This window comes from Pinus tabuliformis, chromosome 6 (genome assembly GCF_031772625.1).
Source record: "Pinus tabuliformis cultivar Carrire ecotype Pingquan chromosome 6, CPIR1, whole genome shotgun sequence".
Taxonomy (NCBI): Eukaryota; Viridiplantae; Streptophyta; class Pinopsida; order Pinales; family Pinaceae; genus Pinus; species Pinus tabuliformis.
In genome coordinates this window covers 135,765,362-135,785,855 of record NC_142292.1, presented here as the reverse complement: position 1 = coordinate 135,785,855, position 20,494 = coordinate 135,765,362, and positions in this window count along the sequence as shown.

The window sequence follows — 20,494 nt, the reverse complement described above, 5'->3', positions numbered from 1 at the left end:
ATATTGTTCATGCCATACTGGGTCCATTGCGGTTCTGCTCACACCATAATCAGTCCACCAATCTCTGAACCATTTACATTGCTGATATCCCTGATAATGACCAATGGTACTGAATTTTAATTTGGTGTAGTGGGTTCCTACCTTATCGTCAACATTGAGGAAGTCCCACCAGATTTGTTTGTAGTCTACAAAGTTGTACACTGTATCCGGAAAAATGATCTTGGGATCATTTCTTAACCACCTAGCTGCAGGTTGAGTCCTGACATGTCCTAGCTTGTTCCAGAGGTCTCTTGTCCTGTAGATGCAGACATACCTCTCATATATTCCTGTGCTGGCTCTACCATGGTACCAAAGAGTGGCAATGTCATGAAAATTTTGCTCCAAAGCTTGTGGTGCAATGTCAACATCTCTCCTTGCTTTGTCTTATATCATATCATGAATCCACTTGCCTCCTTTAGGGTACACTTTTCTTTTTGGGACAAAGTGTTGGATATTCGTATGAGGCTGCAAGTTGGCATCTAACACCTTTGAGTTTCTGAGTTGCTAGGTGGGTCTCCAGTTTCTCTTATATGTTTCCCAGTCTTGGTCATCTGGGATAGTCCTTAAGACTTCTTTTTTTTGGTGCTGGTCCCATTCAGTGACGATCATCATGACATGATCTTTCGGTTCAATGTATTCTCTGCTTAAAAAATTAGGGAGATTATTGTCTTTACCTTTGATGTGCTCTACCTGAAAATCAAAGTTGCGAAAAGAGCTTGCCATCTGGAAAACTTGGCTTCTCCATCCTTCTTGATGTCTTTTGTTAACACCTTCTGCAAAGAAGATGCATCAATCCTTAATAAGAAAGGTTTATTAATAAGATAAACTTCAAATTTATTGATGCAGTTCCATGCTGCCTTGACCTCTTTCTCTATTGTGGAGTAATTTAATTCGGTCGGGTTCCATACTCTAGAAGCAAACTGGACAACTTGTTCATCTTTTCCAACTTTTGTCTTCAAAACTCCACCCCATCCAATATTACTTGCATCTGATTCAACAATTTTGTAAGCAAGATCATCAGCAACATACAAAATAGGCAAGGATTTTACCTTTGCTTTGATGTTTTGGACTGCTCTTGTATGGAATTCTGTCCATTCTGGAGGATTCCTCTTTAGCCTTTTGTTCAATATCCTTCTGTCACTGGCACAGTCTTGGTAAAAATTGCTGACATAATTGAGGCAGCCTAGGAACCTTTGCACTTGGTTCTTGTTTGTTATGACATCCAGAAACTTGTCTGCAAACTCTAAAGCATGTTTCTGCAGAGAAATCTGCCCATTGCAGATTGTATGACCCAAAAAATTTGATACTCGTTTGGAACACCTCAATCTTCTTTTTGCTAAGCGCCAAGCCATTGTGCTTAACTAAATTCTTAAATATACTTACATGCTTAAAATGGTCATGAATGGTTTTGGAGAAAATTAATACATCATCAATATATACAATTAGCCAATCAAAATATGGCTTGAAAATACTGTCCATCACCTTTTGAAATTTTGATGGAGCGTTCTTGAGTCCAAAAGGCATGACATTCCATTCGTAATGTCCTGTTGGTATGCTGAAGGCAATCTTGAATTTGTCTTTTTCAGATATGGCCACTTGCTAGAATGTTGCTTTCGGGTCAAACTTAGAGAAGATTTTGGCACCTGCTATCCTCCTGATTAAATCTCCTTTATGTGGGATTGGGTAGGTGTCGTCAGCTAGGACTGAATTAAGAGGCTTGTAATTAATAACCAATCTTGGAATGCCTCTGATTTGTTCAGCTCTCTTATTTACATAGAACCCATAACAGTTCCAGGGACTGTCGGATTCTCTGATCAATCTTCTGCTGAGGAGCTGCTGAATTTCTTTCTCACAGAGATTTCTGTAATCTTGGCTCATCAGAATGGATCTGCTCTTACAAGGTTTACCATCATATCCTTCCTTGTAAGGGAGTTCTACTGTGTGCTGCTTTCTATGCCAAAAGGCATTTGGTTCCTCCGAGCAACATTCTTCTTCTATTTGTTTCTTCAAATCTCCAATTTTGCTTTTAATGTGAGGAAACTTGAGCTATTCTTCAATTCTCAGAGTGTTTTTCAGGTCTTTTAGATCTGATAGTCTGGCTTCAGCTCTATCCCGATCTTTTACAGTGTATACCATTGTAGAAATTCTAGGATTGGAGATATATGGAAGCTCAATTTTCTTTTTTGTCCCTTTTGAAGTGGGGACAGATATAAAATATCCATATTTTCCTCCTTTGAGTCTGAGTGACCCATGAGGTTCTACTGCTACAAGAAAGACATTACCAAATATGCAGTCTACTAGAATGTCAGCTACTGCAAATTTCAAATAAACACAGTGGTTATCAAAACAAACAAATGCTCTGGGTATTTCATATTTGAGCTTTTTATTACCCAATCCTACCACTTCTCTTTCAGCAGTCACCCAATATTTTGCTGGGATATTTTTCATATTCAGGATGTTAATATCTGCTCCTAAATCAATAAGAGCAATCATTTCAAACATTTTCCCCTTTATGCAAATATTAACCAGTACATGATGTTGCTGATAGGAGATAGTTAACAATCTCATATCCCTGAATCCAAAATTTGGATCCTTCATACCTTCAGCAATTTGAACTTCTTGATTACTGTTGTATGAAGCAGTATTCCATGGCTGATCATCATCTTCTTCTTTTGCTACATGTTTTTCTTTTCTCATTTCTGCAATTTGAGTTTTTATTGCAGAAATTTCTGTCTTGAGATTATGAATCTCTCGACTGACTTCTCCTAGAGTAAGTGATCTTACTCTATCAGGTTTTTGTTGATGCCTTTGAAATGATTTTGTGTTATGATCAAAAGAAGCATCAACAAATAAAGATTTCTTACCTAAATTATTTGAAGCTTTTGCTTTGAGCTGATCCATAAAAGATTCATTCAGGTGGTTTTTCATCTCTCCATCCTCCATGGCACAGATCTGGGACAGGATCTTCAACTCTTCTTCTTCTGTTGCGGCCGTAAGGACTTTTTCTTTTTGGGGTTTAGGCTTTTCCCCTTCTTCATAACTGGATTCACTGAAATATTCAGAATCAGAATTATATTGAATTTGACAAGCACATTCTTCAGAGTCAGAACATAAACATTCTGAAGAACCAGAGTCTAATTTTTTTTCCATATAAGCATGGAGTTCTTCTGCAGATGAAGAACTGAAAGAATCATAAGAAGATTCTTCTATTTGATGTTGCTGAGCTATATCTTTGATTGTGACATTCGGGCAGCGTTCTGTGCTGTGAGCATGAGAACCACATTTCATGCACATGATTAGTCTTCTTCCTTCCTATTTTACTTGTTTGTTTCTTTGGGAAAAGATTTGGGATTTCTTTCCCTTGTTTAGCTTTGAATCTTCACCCTCTGGACATCGGGAGGAAGTGTGTCTAGTTTTCCCACATAGCCAACAAGTAATTTTGTTCCATTTTTCCTTCTTATTAGTGTGCAGGTGGATGTCATAGGGATTGTAATAATGTGTTCTGGGAATGTATTTATAATACCCTCTTTTTATTCTAGAGGCTTGGCCTTGCCTCGGCTTTGAATATTTCTTTTTGGTCTTTGGATAATTTCTTCGGTTTTTGTAGAAAGTTTCTTTAAACTCTCTTCTGGCTCTTTTCTTAGCCTTCCTTCGTTTTACCAAAGGATCATCCAATGTTAATCCATACTTACTACAAATGGATTTCTTGTTAGGCAGTCTGGAAAGCTTTTCTAGAGACTTATTTACCTTTGAGCTAGTACAAACACTAACCAATGTTTTTGTAATGAGAGCATATATCTCTCCCCATGTATATGACTCAAAGGGTAATTGGAAGACTTCTTGCAATCTAATGTAATCAACAAATCTAGAAGGCAGGGCTGCCAGGTATACTTGTTTCCATAACAGGTTCTTTCAATCTTTTACCTCATAGATTCTCTATATCCATTCTCTATGGAAGTCTTCATATTGGGACATTTTATGGCACTTTAGATTCATCAAAATAACTTCATTTTTATCAGCAATTTCTGTTTCACTTCCACACCAATGTTCCAGAATCATTAATGTTAATGCCCCTATCATGTTGCTGATAACTGAGCCATCAGCATTATGTATTACATCTCCTTTCTCATCTTTAAGAACTTCTATTTCCCTTGTTTCTATGAGCTTTGGAGATGATTCTGTCTCCCACCACCTAAGGAGTGTTCCTGTAAAACACTGAATAATAGTCATGCAAGCATCTATTTCAAATTTTCCCCTGAGACACACGAGTTTATATTTTGTATACATCGTGTCAATCATTTGGCGTATTTGGCCAACACTCATGCTATCTATATTCCATTCTCTATGGGAATCTGAAAAAAATGTGTGTGCTTCAGGAAGCTTTCCTTTTCCTTCTATGTTAGGTGTTGGATATCTAGTGAACCTATGTTCAAGAGGTTCATATATGGGAAAGATTTGGGTATCTTGCTGTTTCTGTTCTTTCCCTGTATCTGATTCTTCATCCTTAAACAAGGATGCAATAGTGATTTTATTTGTAGCCTCTGAATCTGAAGATGTGGCTACTTCTTTTGGAAATAATGCTGGAAATTTATCTACAGATTTTACAGGATCTTGAATTCTTATGCTCCTTTCTACTAGAAAGGAGTTTGGCACTAGTTTCTCAGTTTTACACAGATTCAACTTTTCGACTTTGTCTGTTAAACCAGTTATAAGTTGTTTAGTTATATCCAAATGATCAACTAACTTTTCTTCGACTCCTTCTATTTTATTCAAAGAATCTCTAGCATAAGAACAAATCATACTAGATTCAAACTGTACATTGTTCAAACATCTATTTACATCATTAATTGACACTTGGACAATATCAATTTGTTCCTTGACTTATACTGATTTTGCAACATTCATTTTTAACCCTTTTACTACAGTATTTGTCCAATTTATTTGTTCACTAGCTTTCTGTGTCCGGCCATCAATTCCCAAAGCATTGTCATCTTTCTGCACCAGTGGGATGGCTTTGGCTGCATTTTTATTTTCCCCTATAACTATTCCTTTGTAAGGAGGAAAGGTTGTAGGAGTTTCAACCTTGGATCCATCTAATGCAGTCCATGCATGTTTGCTTGCTGTAGTACTAGTAGAACCAGTAAAGACACTTAATGGAGCAATATTATCTTTCCATGAATAGAAAGATATCCAAGCGTTATTCATCTCCATATAATGCTTCCAATCTTCAACAAACTGTTTCTTCTCTATGGGTGTATAATTTTGATCAAACTCATTAGCGTGAGGATTAGTGTATAGATCCCAATTTAACATAGATTTCATCCATTGGGCAGTAATCTCGGATTTCAAGCATCCATCCATAAGAGAGAAAAATTTATGTATTTCCATTACTGCAGGCTTTTTATAGTCAGAAGGAACAGGGCGAAATCTGCAATCTGGAATCAGGCCGTGTGCCTGCTCAAGGTATCCTAATCCATATCTGGGCTTGGCTGGCATCATTGAACACATCATTTCAGTCATCCTTGGATGTTCTCCTTCTACAATAACAATTTCATGCATCATGAGTACATGATCAGCATCCGGTTCATGCGGGAAAGGGATGTATGAGCATTTGGGATTTGGGCATGAATTTACAGATGTGGAAGGTGGGGCTATACCAGTCCTTGGATTATGATTTGCATGGATGTTAGATTCTACCAGAGTAAGCAGATTTACATGTTCTTGACAATCTGGGCATTTGACCTCTAAAGAACAATAATTTACAAGCTGGGCTAATTCATACAAAGAATTATTTCTACAAGAAGATGAAGTAGAAAAAGTTGTATCTACAGTGAAAGGATCTTTGTAATACTTGGATTGTTTACAGGAAAATTCTATACGTCTCCGATCAATGGTAGATCTTCTGGGAAAAGAAATAACTACAGAAGATAGGTTTTCTGTGATATCAGCGGAGGTAATATTTTTCGGAATGAGAGGCTTAGGATTATTTACAACCCAGTGTTCTGGAAACGTCAAGTTTTCCCAATGGATGGTCTGATGCTCAATCTTCTAGTTTTTGGCATCTGTGAGGACCACTATGCTTGACTTTGAGACTCTGCTTGGTGTATGGTGGATGGCTGGCCAAAGGGTATTGGTGTGACGGAAACAAACTTTGGTCTGGATGGCGATATTATTTCTCTTCTTTTTCATATCAAAACCAGTAGTGTGAATTTGGAGTTGCAGAATCTGGTCTATGGTTTTGTCAAAGGTATAAACAAAGAAATTTGGGTAACAGTCAAAGTAGACTGGGCCATCAGAGAGAGGAGCAACAATCCCGCCTATTAAGGAATCTGTATACTTATTGTGTGCCATATCTCTGACAGTTGTTAGCACAAAAGTATTTAGGCCTTTATGAGTTAAGGCATTGATTCCTACTTGAATACATCCTAAATGCAAATAATTTGTCTTTAGTTTCTTTGCCTCTGCCTGTTATTCTTTGAGTTTCAACAGAGATATAGTCTGTATATTATCTGAATTTTCCTATATTTGGCTTATAGACTCTTTGATGCTTATTCTAATAGCAACTATCAAATGGAAAGCTGAAAGGTCACATATACTTCTGAGGGAGCTATAGCTGGTAGTTCCTAACGGGCTGAAGGCTGGGGTTCTTCATATGAGAGTTCAGCAGAATTTAAAACTCTACTGGAACTAGTAGCAAACATATCTCGTAAAGGGTTTTCTTCAGCCTTAGAATCTCTTTCTTCTAATTCTCGAAAAGACACAGATTTCCGGAAAGATTCCATTCTGTATGAGTATAAGGATTTGAATACCGACCTTATGAACGAGAAGTCACTGGCTCTGATACCAATTTTAAGCAGGGGCTCCTGTCACAAGCTTGCTACTTGCTACATCTCTTCGTTGGTCTCTGATAGCTTTGGACACATTAAAAAAAGACCATCCAATCACACATTCACACGGAAATTAAAAGATATTTTCAAAGAAAATCCCATTAAAAAAATCCCTGTTGATTCTCGTATTAACTATATGTGGAAAAACTTTTATCCACATTGAAAAAACAAATAAGAAGTATTTTCAAAAGCGTACAGGTACATCGTTCTCAAATCTGATTAGAAAGGCAATTAATTCATCCTTAATCTCTAATTTTAATAAAAATACATTAAAATATCTATATTTCTTTAAATTAAACTTAAAACTTTAACATTATTTAAGACTTTTTTATTTATTTTAAATTTCATTGAGCTGAGAACCTTATTTTATAATTTAGCATAAAAAAATATGTAATTTTATCTGGTATTTTTTTAAATAAAAATTATATTTTAATAGAAAAATATATATTATAATAATAGAAAAATTAGATTTATAATAGGAAAATTATGTTTTGAATACAAAAATTATAGCGATCTAAGGACTGCCATTTGGTAAAAGAAAATAAATTGGGCAGCAAGAAGCGGAAGTTGAGCAAGGTCAATAAATGTTACACTAAAATATATTAATGCTATTGCAATAACGTAATAGGTAATGCTGTTATGTGTGTATTTATCGGTTTATATTGCGAAATACAACCTCACTGATATATTTTATGTTTTAGATTGATTCTTGCAAATTAGCATCTTCGGATTTATTACGAAGAGAGATTGAAAACATTATTCTGAAATGTTAGGTCACTTTCATAACATAAATCACTACGGCTGTTTTTAAAAGCTTTACATTTTTTTAGGCTAAGAATCTCAAATCCAGAATCTGGTTAAATTATCAAATATTTTCATAATTACATTTTCATGTAAAGTTTCCAAAAAGATATAATTCAAATTTGTAAACTAGTGAAATTATAAAACTGCTATCAAATTTAAATTAAAAAAATGTGTAAAGTCAATAAACCAAAAAATTTAGCCAATCTTATTGAAATAATAAAAAAAATTCAAATCATCTTTATCGATTTCATTTAACGTGATAACTTTATCATCTTCTAATGTTTAAAAGGGTGTGCTGTAACTTCCTTGTTAAATTCTAAAAATATAACTTCCCTCTTGTCAAATGAGAAATGAGAATTAGTAGAACATCTATGGAAAACATATTCTCTTAAAGATAAAGAGGTTAGTCTCGTGTTGTAAACTCTACCTTCAAATAAATAAGGACATTGATGTCTACATCTAAACAATCAACCAAGTCAAGTGTACCTTAATTGAGGGTTAATCTCATTCATACCTAAATATAAAAGGTCAGCTAAGTCATAGCTAAAAATAGCTTAATTGGGTTAATCTCCTATATTAAGATGTTAATATTTTAAAATAAATTATTATTATTTATTTTGCATTTGTTTTATTTTTATTTTTATATTTAATATTTTTAATTTATTATTATTAATTTGTTTTTAAAATTTTAAATATCTTTTTTAATAATAATGTTATATATATAATAATTTTCAATATTAAATAAAAATCATAAAATAAGCCCATGGGGCTTTGGATTGACGGTGAATGGGTGCGCTGTTAAGGCACTCGTTGCGATAGGTCACCGGTTCAAATCCCCTGTGGGTACTTAGGTTAGTCTTAAAAAAAAAATCATAAAATAGAAAAATTATTAAAAAAAACATTTTCTATGATGTACAATATTTTTATTATTAAATAAAATTATAAACTTATAAATCACTGAAAAATCATTAAAGAAAAAAAACGCTATTTACCTCGTGTCTCAGAAAAAAACGTGTGAGGAATGACACCATAACAAATATTTACAAAACAGTGTCACGAAAAAAACTAACGCAAGAATCATGGTCTCTCACACAACTCACTATTTTCACAACAGCAATAACAAGCGTTGAAGAAAAATAAATAAAATGGAATTTCACTCAACCTTAAACATATGCCCATAGCTAGTAATACGATTTTCCGAGAAACCGCATAAATGAGACGAAGACTTTATCGAGTACCATCATTCAATGTGTCGTTTGCCTTCCATATTGATTTGATCAGAGCCAGGGGTTAAATTTGACTAGTGACCCTACCCATGAAGGAATTTTTTTATGATGTTTTTATTTTTAAACTGCCCATCATTTGACTTTTAAAATTTATTTGTACAAGTTTCATCTAATTTCAAATTGTACTCATGATTGTTCAAATTTTCCATTCTTTGTTGTACCATTCGGCTCAAGTCTCATTGTTACAGTTTGTTTTGAGGCCTGCTGATCAAATTTTTCTACAAATTTTCCAGATTGTTCAAATGTGCTGAGTTTTTTTGTTTAAAATGGAAATAGTGATAAAATAGATGGGAAATATATATAGAAACAACGAAAAATAATATTATGAAGTGAGAAAATATATATTCATAATTACTTTCACATGAAAATAATGAATGTTAATATTGTTGCAACAAATTTGACAAAAATAATTCACTCACACATACCATGTTTTCCATTTGAGTCACTACCATGTTAATCCCATTAAAAGAACAATAATTGTGAAATAATTTTCAAACCAAAAACATAATGTGCATGAACTATGTAAATGTTCAAAAAGTAGATTCAATATCATCATGTACACAAACTAAAATTTGGATAGTTTAACCAAAATAGGTAATTGTCAAAACACCACTATTACAAACATAAAAATAAAAGCAAAAATTTTAAATATTTAAGGTTCTCCTTTCTTTAGCACCTTTCCAGATGTCAAATACCCTATCCCATTCCACCATCGATGAATCAAGCCCTGTTACAGACACCTGCATCAAGGCATCCAATGCAACTAATGATAGCTTTGTTCTTCGGACATCCTTTATTATGTTTTGTCTTGAGAATCCTCTCTCACAAGCCACTGTACCTGTACGAATAGTAAGTATCGCCTGCCATAATTTTGACATGTTAGGAAAATTTGTATGCAACCCTGTAACATAGAAAATCCTCCATGCATCTTTCATGGATGATCCCTCGCGATTAACACGAAGAGTGTCAACAAATGGATGCAACTCTTTCAAACAAGCCTCAAAATCAAATGTAGTTTTTTTTTCTTCACTTTGATAATAAGGATGTTGTAAGTGTTGAAAAATATTTTCGAGCCAACGCTTTGAATTTCATTCTCTGCCATGAAAATCCTCTAAATAATGGCAAGGGCTAAACAACCTTGCTGAGCTGAAAAATGCAAGATCGGGAAATATTCCGTTCAAATTCTCCACAAGAGCTTGAACATAATCTTTTGCAAGTTGTTTGCAACTTTCTATTGAACCTTCAATACACAGTTTCCATGATTGTTTTTGTATATCAACACAATCAACATATGCATGTGGAATTGCTACAAATCGTAATTCATGCTTGTGAACAAGCCCCAACTTATCACAAATTTCTAGAAAGCCAAATTTAGAGGCATCTATAAATTTAGATAAATAACATGTGCCATCTACAAATGTGTCACTTCTTAAAGACCACCTTTTCAAAGTGTTTACCGTGACATTTATGGTTGCCCCTAAAGAGCTGACATCAATGTACTCTTCTTGGAATTGCTTGTTCAACTTGTTTAATTCACACATTATATCTACAAGCATATGTAAACAAAATTGTAATGAAAAGATTCTTGCCTTATCATACCATGAGTCTTTTCTTTCATTTTTCCACAATGTTAATATGGGAGGCATAAGTACAACAAGTCTTTCAATGACTTGTCCCCTTGAAAGCCATCTAACTCCATGGATTTGAAGAGCTTGAAGAGTTTCAAGTTGCATAAGTTCCTGTACAGCAATAAGTTGACTATTTCTTTTCGTAGAATTTTGCACCCAAGAATATACCTTATTTGCTAATTTCTCAACAAATAATAATTCAGGTATTTTTTTAGGCATCTAATGCAGCTAAGGCTTCACGATGAGCAATGCAATGAACACCTACAAGATTAGGTAAATCTTTCTTCAAGAAAGTGATAAAACCATTTTCATTACCAACCATTGAAGAAGCACCATCTGTGGAAACTCCTATCAATCTTTCTGTTGAAAGGCCCTTTGATTCCATTAAATGTTTGATTGCATCATAAGTTGTTTTCCCTCTTCCATCGCAAACATTTATGAGCTTTAAAAACTATGAAATTGGAGGACCCAACCCTTTTGAGTTTAAAAACGTGGCATAAACCACAAGATGTTTTTCTAAACTATGGTTTGTACTTTCATCTAACATTAATGAAAAAAGGGCTATCTAGGATTTTGGAAGTTTGTAGCTCTTCAAGATACTGAGATATAGCAAAAAGGAATTCTTTTGCAGCCATGTGATTTATATATGATGTATACTCTTTGTTCTTTAGCATATTTGGCGTGTGTAAAGACATTGTAAACAAACAAAGAGATTCATATTTTGAAAGTGGTAGATCCTCTTGCACCATCCAATATACTAATTTCATAGTAGTGATGAATCTTTCTTTGTTCATATCATCAATGCATGCAATGGGTTCTGTAATAGACTTCTCCTTCTTCTCATTTCCACATATCCATTTTGCTTGTGAGAGTTTATGAATGCTTGAATTAGCATGACCAATTATAGAATCATGCTGCAATGTAGAGCAACCAGTCCCAATTCCCCATGACCCCAATTCCTTATGCATTTCACAATATATGCATTTCATAACTGTTTTTCCTTCAAGCTTTGGCTCTCTCAACCACTTATACTTAGTTTTCCACTGATCACGAAACTCTCTTTTTACTTTCATTTTTCTTTTCTTTTGGGTGATAGGTTCTCCGTGGTGAAATTCTTCATCACTTTTTTCATTATGCTCCAAGATATCATATTCTTCATTATGCCCCAAGACATCTAAATCTTCATTTAGAGCAAAATCATGATATTCTTTATTAGGCAATGAAGCTTGAGATGTATTAGACCATCCAAAGAATTGTTTGATAGAAAGTTGATTCCATTTTTTTGAAGACATTTTTGATATATAACACCTATATAATAAAAATAAAGTATTTAGTATATATGAATTTCATTTCATCAACTAAAACCATATTAAAAAAATAATCTTGCAGTGATACAAGAAATGATATTAACCAGAAAATATACCTATTTATTCTTTATAATATTTAAAAAAATACTTGTTAATTCTTTATAGTATTTAATATTTTCTCAAGAGTAACTTTCACAGATAAGGACTGAAACTTCCACGATGGCCAGAATAAACTTGGACGTTAAAACTCTGAAATTATAAGACAAATCAGCTACCTAAAAATGGGAAGAAATTCGAAATATCAGGAAAATAAAAAATATGCTAGCGACGAAAGACATTTCAGACAGATGGCCACGTTCTTGGCATAGAAATCGGCTTCCCAAACACGTAACTAACATTATTGTTAGATATAATTATGTGTATTGTTGATTAAGGCCTTTACCTGACCTTAAGATCTCCGGAATTGCTATCATGTTGTCTTGCTTCTTCTGACTCTATCTATTATAGAATCTTTTGTTTTCTCTTATCAACTACATAATGGCTATGGTTTTTGTTGTAGGTTTGTTGGTTCTCGACGCTACTTGTTCACTTTAACATAACCGTTTGTCTTTTTTTTGAGGCCAAATTGGTAGTCCTTTTTGTGCTTGCAATGTTAGTAAGTTCTGATAGGATAGACCACGTCCACAAACAGTTTCAAAGATATCAATTATAATTTGGTTTTATCTTGAATATTAATAAAAAGTTTGGTCACATTTATAAAAATAAATCAATATAATGATGTGCATTTATTTATAAAAATAAATAAATATAATGATGTGCATTGTTTATTAAGGGGCAGTCGGTTCTCAATGGAATAAACTTTTCACATTACAATAATTGTGGTTCGTGAAACGCTAGAATTTTTCTGAAGTGTTTTGGGATAATTTCAAAGATGCATAAATAAGAATATAATAATTTTATATCTTTGGAGATTTGATACAAATTCCAATGGAAGAAATATTTCCGTGCGAAGATGGGACCTCTTAAATATAATGATGTGTTTTTTATGATGTGTGTTGTTAAGTATAATGATGTGCGTAGATAATTGATTAAGACTAGTTGGTTCTCACTGGAATAAACTTTTCACCGTACAATAATTGTGTTTATGTAGGGTCTCGTAAGTGACATGCGCCTTCTACACACTGCTTCTCCCACGGTATCTAAGTTTCAAAAACACAATAAAATTTACCATAGATGGGATTCGAACAAAAGACCTACGATTAAGCCGGGTTTCATTTCAAATTGGCAAATCTTCAAACATTTTCATGTTAAAAGGCAGACATAAACTATAAAATTGAACCATTAATGAGATGCAATGATCAGAAATACATACCAAACAAGCATACAAAAACAATAGAAAATAAATTGAACGATTGATGAGTTGTTGTGTTTGATAAAACAAAAATTAAAAGAGAGACAATCGTGCGTTCCATAAAACCCTAATTAGAATCGTCGAATTTAAACAGAACAATTTTAGTTTTTCCCTCCTATTTCCGTAGTCGTCGATTTAGTTTTTCTCTGCTATTCCTACCATCGTTTATTACGGTTCAATAAATTAGTTAGCAGTGTTCCTATAAAAGATTTTTTGAATGTAATGAAATTAAAAAATAAACATAACAAACTATATTATATTTGACAAAAAATAGTATATTTAGATATGATTTACAAACCACCATCTGGACGATGCACATAATGAGTTTAATGCCGCTCAATTCCTAAAAATAACTGAAATAATAATTTCAGCAAGCAAAGGAGGAATAGCCGGATGGACAACAGTAGAACTCTCTAGAAATCATCCATTAAGCAAACGACATACTTGTAGAAAGTTCCCAAAGCAGAATTTCTTGATTCCTCTTTGGTGTTTGTCCATCGATGAAATGAAAGAAGTTCAGCCCTCTCACAGCAAATTGTGTAGCTGATTCATCACTCCCTCTTCACGCGAACAAATTTAATCCTTCGCCATATAGATGATTATAGTTTTGGATCTAACCTGATATCTTTTTGCACAATGAGATCATCAGGATTCAAGGGGATTGAAGAAGGCATTTATCTGGTGTCGTCCTCTTGCTACTCTGACTGAAACCCATGATTGTGGCTATGTTGGTTTTGATATCCCTCTCAAATGTCTATTTGACCCATTTACACGAATTCTCTACACAAACTCGGCTGAATTTGAAGTTCCAGCAGGTTTTTCTTATGCCCTACTCTTGAGTCCCCACCAAAGTCACCGACTTGAAAAAATCACCATAAATTAGGTAGCCATAGTGGGTAGCTGGGAAATTGGGAATTAATTATCGTGAGTACCATAGCATTTACGATTTTACCTGTTGAAAATTAGAAACTGATATAATATTAGTGATATTTATAAATATGACTTAGATACTAATACAGGTAACGGGTTACGGAGTCCCGATATGAGCTCTTCGAACAAAGATCTCCCCTAGCGTCACAGGCCATGCCCTTTATTAGATGCAAATTGCAATCCCGCTTTGCACGGAACGAGAATTAAATAAAACTAAAACATACTTCATCCTCATTAAAGCGTTCACCGTTATGAATGTGTTAGAACTTGAGAAGAGCTCCCCTCCACTGGCATATTCCAAAACTATGGCCAGGTGAGTGGGAGTCAGGAACGCCTGAAGAGGAAGTAACAAAAAAAAAGATATCAAAGCAACCGATCATTCTCGCAATTCTTTTTCACCGGAAATGTAGGGTTACAATAAGAATTTGATCCATCCTGATGCCCGATTCCCTACCTCCTTGAAACGAATTATGTTAGAACTTAGAATTTAGGGTGCCTCAGCGACCGGTGCCGTACAATCTTGCGTGTAACATTCTCGTCTATCTATAAACAATCTAATCCAGACCGGTCACATTACGGGTGTCAGGAGCATAGTAGCAGATCCCCCAACCATTAAAGACGGACACAGACAGACAAATATTGAGTGAGCGAGTGAATCTTTCCGTCGTACCTTATGGCCTCTCTCGATGTACTTGATTGTGAATTTGCGACGATCTCCTTCGTCCTCTTGTTGCAACTTACGCATAAGCTTCGCCTTTCCGAAATTAGTAGAGCCAATGTCTTCCAAGTTCCAGTACCTCGAACCGGTCCATATTCAATCACTCTAAGTTCTAACGGTTACGGGTGCCAGGTGGATTATACGATATAAAAAATATATATCGTAAGGTTATATATATATAGATAATTTATTAAAAAACATTTAAAACTTTTAATTTTTAAACATGCCCGTCATATTGACATTTTTAAATATTAATAACAAGTCACACATGACGTGGAGATTTGAAACTAAAACGTATTTTACGAATGAAAAAGCTAAATACGAACATACGTGCATCAAATTTAACCCCTAATCATAGCCCATATTGAATGTGCTCGACCTTCTAGTGGATGCTTCGTTAAACCATGGGACTCATTGGGACATAAGACTTTGTTAAACGCCCTCAAGGTAACTTCTGTTTGTATTTTTATAATGTAGAGTTTTTAATTAATTTTGATGAAATTTTTTAATTATAAAAGTTGAAATTATAATTTTAAGTGGCTAAGTGTGAATAAGTTAAATGTTTAAGAGGTTTCGGAGAATATTAAATTTATTCTTACATTAAAATTGTAAGGTAAATAATAAAATATTGTGATTTGATTTTAGATGATGTCAGAATCACCTAATTAGATTAATATCTTCAAGTAAGTTAAAAGAATAAAGTTACATTGACATTTTCATATTTTCCATATTGAAACCGTTTATATAAAAAAGTTAAAGAATAAGGTTACATTGACATTCTTTATAATGAAATTATTCAAATAAATTCATATTTTAAAAGCCAAAAATTTAATGAGTAATTCTTTTAATTGATTTTGTGCAATTAGAAATTGGGAAAATTATAATTTTAGATTGAAAAATTTTAATAATATAAATGCTCCAAAAAAATATTTGCATTGGTTAGATTCAAAAATATAATTTAAATGATAAATAATTATGTTGTCACCAAAAATTTTGTTACCAAATTTTGGTGTGAGAAGAAAAAAATCACTTAAACTACACCTTTAAAATAATAAATTATATTAGAAAATGCATATATAATTTTAATATGTGTATGTATTTGTTGAAATTAGATCCATAACCAAAAAAATGATAATATGATGCAATGCAAGTTGTTTTATTTTTATTGGCAAAATGAAATAATTAGTAAATGGACACATACATGTATGTATTTGTTGAAATTAGATCCATAAGCCAAAAAACAAACTTATTATTTTATTTTTATTCACAAAATAAAATAATTAGTAAATGGAAGTATAATGTGAATTTAATTTTTCTCTTCCATCTAAAAATTTTATATTTAAATTTTTGAAAAGTGTATGAAACAATTTCAATATATTTTCCTTATAATTTTAAATTTGAAATTAAAGTATTTCTTTAGGTTTTTTTTGCATGTTGTAATTTAATATGGTAACAAGGCCTATAGCAAGTAGATCTATTTGATTAAAAAAATTAGTTTTTTTGTGCGAAAATTCCTTTTCAGATTATATTAAATATGCTTGAGGATTTATGAGATTGTTTGTGAGTTTAAACATGGGTTTTTGAGTGTTTTTATGTAATTTTTATGTGCAAATTTACATAAAAAATTGATTGAAAAACAACATATAATAGACATTAACATCACCATAAACAATATCACAACATCTCATGATGAAGGAGTTCACCCCTATTGGGCTACGTCTCCTTGGTCTAGCTTCCAATGGCTTGCCCTCTCCATTATGCTCAAAAATGTGAATGCATTAGTTTACAATGCTCAAAATAATCTGAAACCTAATCCAATGGCTCTAAAATGCCCAAAAAAACATGTGTAGAACAAATATTTCATTAAATTTGGAATTAAATGATGGATCTAGAATTTCAAAATAACCAAAAAACTCAATTCTAGCCATTGTCCTTGTAATAAAATATTTCCAAATTTAATGAAATATGTGTTTTAGCCTCTTTTTGCTCCTCATTTGGTAAAAAATTAAAGAAGTTATGGTCTTTCCCAATCCTCTCCTAATCGCACCGCAAATTCCCCAAAATCTAGCATCATCCTGCAATTTTCCCCCAAAACACGCTAACGGAGCAGCAATTTCGCGGAAAACCAAGTGAAATTGTCGAAAAGTTTAAATGTCTGCTAACGCCTATGCACCAAAATTTTTGTCCACATGCCCAGGGCTAAGGCCAATGACCCGCCCCCGTCGGCCAAGCCCCCACTCCTCCTTCGCAGTGGTCATGTGCGGTGGTGTAACCATGGGCTGGCCCGTTCCCCAAACAATGTGGACATGAAACTTTAAATACAACGAGCAAACATAGGGGTTAAGAATTTTCGTCATGGCTTATTGGTAAAGGTTATGTATTTGTGTTGGGAGGTGTTATAGACATTTTTGTGCCTTACAACTCCAAGCATGAAATGTCCATAAACCAAGGGCTCCTAAGTCCCTAAAAGTGTTGTTCTAACCCATAAAGGAACAAGGTCAACAAATTACAGCTTCTCCCAGAAGTTCTCCACCAGAAACTGCTCAGAATAAGTCAAAACAGGATCATTTCAGCTGCTCCACTGGTTAGGTACGTTGCATAGCACCTAAACACACTAGCTAGGTGTGTTGCAACGCACCTAAATGCACTATGATGGTGCGTTGGGCAAGAAATGACAAATGGCAGTGTCATTCCGCGAGGTGGAGAGACAATGGAAGCTTCCAGAATCTTCTCCTATGACACTTGCCTCACTGAATTCGACCAAGGATGAGTAAGAGGCCTTCAGTCTCCAAGTGGAAGAAAGAACTGACAGAGAGAAGACACTAATCAAATCACAAGCTGACTCATCCTCCTTACACACATCTATATATGGATCCCTCATCCCAGAGATCGAGAGGTTGGAATTTTGCACATTGTAAGGAATTTTTGTTGGTTTTGAGACAAACATCAGAGTATTGGGTGATCTATGCTTTGTTGGAGGTGAAGAGGGGCTTCTTTGCTGGGAGGTTGATGCTGGGTCAGGAACCATCGGTTGTAACCCCTCCTGGATTTCTTGTTTATCAATAAAAACTATTTGAGTTTTTCCTCCATGCTTTTGTATCATTGATGCTTGTTACATTTGTATGGTTAACTTAAATCTGATCCTAAGTTGTTTATGAATATAGATCCATGTATTTGTATAGTTTTCTTCTTCTGTGATCTTACAGGTACTTGGTGAAGTTGGGAAAGTAAGGGAGCAAGTAGCTGGAAGCTGTCAAAGAAGAGAGGGATTGGATCAAAGGATTAGCGCAAGACACAGGTTGGTTCTTTCTATTCCCCTCTATCTATAGTTCATAAAGGAAATACAAAAGTAGTTTTTCTCTGTTTGTTTCTAAGGCAGCTGTCACACCTTAGTGGGATAGAGCAGTTCTAAATAGACACTTTTCCCGGTAACAAAATGGCGACTCCACTGGGGAAATGTCTAATTAGTTTGTTTGTGTATCTCTTTGTTGTTTGTTCCATAAACTTATAAGTAGCAGTCGAACTACATTTGCCATAACAAATGCAAAGTAGACATTTGTTGCTTCAATCCATTCACTGGATCTGTTTATGATTTGAACAGCTGATTCACAGACTATCTGATTTCCCTTGTGATAGCTCTTGGACCCTCCTTAGATCTACCCCTGATTGTGCATTACTGATTGCTTTTACTCGGCCAAAAACCAAAGACTGAACTGCAAACTGTGACCCAGAACCCGGACAGATTCTTGTTTCTGGCCCAGTGCAGGTACTGTTAAGAGATCCTGAATTTCAACGCACTTCCCGAAAGGGCAACCTGCGCTGCAATCCAGTTTCTCTGTGTTACAGGTGCGCTGATCAGACTAGCCCTGTGCAGCTGTGGTTCTTGTGCTTCATTCTTTCCAGTTATGTCTCTGAATTTTGTAGCCTGTGATCAGTATATGTCTGTTTAAAACCCCTTTTCCTTGCTGTTATTCCGCCTCCTTTGTACAAAAGAACTGTAGATGTTTTTGTGTGTTTGTTGAGTCGTTTACAATTTTCCATTGCAAAAGTAGAATAGTCGTACTGTCGTCCTTTGATTTAGATCCGTCGCAAGTGTCGATTTCAATCATAGGAGAAAGTTTGATTGTTGTTGATGGTCGATTATACTTTTACTATTGCCTTTGGTCTGAATTTATGATTTTCTAGTGTCAAAACGAGTATTCATTTCAAAATCGTAAAGTTTCGTAATCGTCCCTATCTTTTGATTTCGAAAAGAAGCTTGTTTGTGTTTGTCGCTTGAAAGCAAATTCAGATTTGTACATCAACTTTCTTTTCAGCATCAATACTAAGAAAGTCGAAAAAAATACATGCATGTGCATTTGCATATAGACAGTCTGTTTGGCTTGATTTAGGAAAGTGCGTTTATAGTGTGCTCTTTGCTCTTTGTGAAAAGATTGTGTCTTTCTTTTCCTCTAGTAGCTAGGATTTTCATTGCACAAAAGAGATAAAAGTTTGTTTATCATCTTTAGATTGCATTTTAGGAATTACATCTACATCTCGTGGTGAACCCAAAAGGCAAACTTCATAAGCAAGATCAACTTAAAATAAATTCAATGAATCTAACAACGCTTTGGAACTTAACGCACAACATTTAGAGGTCTAGGCTAGAGACGTATTCTGGCGTCGTAAAGCCTGGTAACTGTTTTCCTCACTGATGGTTGGGTGATTCCTCCACTTTGAGACGATAAGTGCTAGTACGGACTTGTGCTCCCACGTACCGCCGACTATATTTTTGGAGAGCCCTATAGGCTTAAATCCTTATCCATAGGAAGCCATGTCTGCCGCCCTACCGATCGCAATGCACTGAGCACAACATTCGGGAAGATTGACTGTCGTACCGTAAAAAGTATTCTGCAGTTTTGCGATTGGTTTGGTACTCCCTCTACCTAGATCTCCAGAGCAGTCCCTTTCATTCCTTTTCAGACTCCTTAACAGAAAAGGTCCATCTGAGCACTTGTCACTTCAGGCTCATTAAAAATCGAAGGAGACTAGAGTCATCTTTTGTTTTTTCTCGACTCTTAAAAACTGAAAAAACAAGTTGTGTCAAAGCGTATAAAAATTTATTTTAAACGGAATATTCATTACCCTTTCCTACGTTGATCTTGGGTTGCGAAAATGGAGTCTACCAACCAAGGAATTCCCCTTGGAGGAAATCCTAGTCCCTTCTCCTCTTGGGGAGATGTTGGTGCGCCCCATATGGCCACATTGTCGCTTCCAGGGCTGACAATTGGTTTGCCAGTATGGCTCTTCTCAACCTCTGTCGTTCAGAACACCACTATTCCTGAACAATCGAATCAGCAATTAGACGAGTCCAGAGTTGCCCACCAGCCTTCTACTTCCTCTAATTCTTCCTCTCCTCCTTCCTCTTCGCTTGATGGGGCTGGTAAAGCCAAAAGTCAAGTTCCTAAGGAGAAGAAGGAAAAGAAGAAGAAAGAGAATAAGAAG